The sequence below is a fragment of the Schistocerca cancellata genome, chromosome 1, assembly GCF_023864275.1.
Source record: "Schistocerca cancellata isolate TAMUIC-IGC-003103 chromosome 1, iqSchCanc2.1, whole genome shotgun sequence".
Classification (NCBI taxonomy): domain Eukaryota; kingdom Metazoa; phylum Arthropoda; class Insecta; order Orthoptera; family Acrididae; genus Schistocerca; species Schistocerca cancellata.
The window spans coordinates 208,588,222-208,589,739 of NC_064626.1; the positions used below are offsets into that span (position 1 = coordinate 208,588,222).

The 1,518-nt window shown below is 47.9% G+C and overlaps 1 non-coding gene across 1 annotated transcript; it reads right to left on the reverse strand.

Moving 5' to 3' along the window:
- Nucleotides 1-1,110: 1,110 nt before the first annotated feature.
- Nucleotides 1,111-1,184, reverse strand: Trnas-cga (transfer RNA serine (anticodon CGA)). Its single transcript has one exon. It is a non-coding gene; the product is annotated as a tRNA-Ser (tRNA).
- Nucleotides 1,185-1,518: the final 334 nt, after the last annotated feature.

Here is a 1,518-nt window from a genome sequence, read left to right on the forward strand (position 1 = left end):
AGACCGGTCGCCTGGTGCAGGTCTTTCGAGTTGACGCCACTTCGGCGACTTGTGTGTCGATGGGGATGAAATGATGATGATAAGGACAACACAACACTCAGTCCCTGAGCGGATAAAATCTCCGACCCAGCCGGGAATCGAACCCGGGCCATTAGGTATGACATTCCCTCGCGCTGACCACTTTTTTTTATGTTCGTTGCATTTGTTCGGTGCGGATGTCCTAGGACACCCGTTCAACTTCACTATTGAGCCGTTAACTCAGTTTTTTTTTATTTTATTACAGATGGCAGTTAACCGTCTGACCGAACACGCTGAGCTACCAAGCCGGCGTCACTCAGCTACCAGGGGCGGACAGAGGATGAAATAAGAGGTGTACAGCATGACCGGTGGTGCTTCTACAGGGACGAAGACAACTCGTCCTTGGATTATTTTAGCAAGTCGTCGCCAAGGATTTCTAGCTACCTGGTTTGGCCCAAAGCTCTCGTAGTTGATGACCCTCGCAGAGGCAGTATCAGCGCCATCGGATTTTCTGGAAACAAAATTCTATATCCTGTAATTTTTAACTGATGAAAGCGGGATGCTATATAAATAAAATGTAAATTTCGTGTGACTAGGGCCTCCCGTCGGGTAGACCGTTCGCCGGGTGCAAGTCTTTCGATTTGACGCCACTTCGGCGACTTGTGTGTCGCTGGGGATGAAATGATGATGATAAGGACAACACAACACACAGTCGCTGAGCGGAGAAAATCACCGGCCCTGCCGGGAATCGAACCCGGGCCCTTAGGAGTGACATTGTGTCGCGTTGATCACTTTTTTTTTTTTCGTGTTTGTTCGTTGTATCTGCTCGGGGCGGACGTCGCAAGACACCCGTTTCAATTCATCGTTGATCAATTAACTCAGTTTTTTGTATTACAGAGGGCAGCAAACCCTCTGGCCGAACACGCTGAGCTACCGTGCCGGCAATCACTCAGCTACGGGGGGGGGGGGGGGGGGGGGGCCGACGGGATGCTATATTGATATTGATTGAAATAATGTTCTTGGTTGCCCTTATGATGTGTTTGATTGCGAAAACACCGCTATCTGACAATAATCAAACAGATTAAAACTGTGTGCACCGACCGAGACTCGAACTCGGGACCTTTGCCTTTCGCGGGCAAGTGCTCTACCATCTGAGCTACCGAAGCACGACTCACGCCCGATCCTCACAGCTTTACTTCTGCCAGTATCTCGCACACTCCGCTGCAGAGTGAAAATCTCATTCTGGAATAATCAAACACTCCACCGCTTTTGACTCAAAACTGGATATTTCCTGAGAGCGAAAAGGCTTCCTATCGGCGATTGACGACAATGGCGCACAGTCTAGATCTCGTACTTACAAATAAGGAACATTGTACTTCTCGTACAACTTCATTATCTTAAGCATTATTCGTCTGTTTATTGAAATGATTGCTTTCTTGCGTCGTAATATTGCTATGAGAACGTGTTAATGATCAGTAAGCGTCTCTTAATATCTACAGT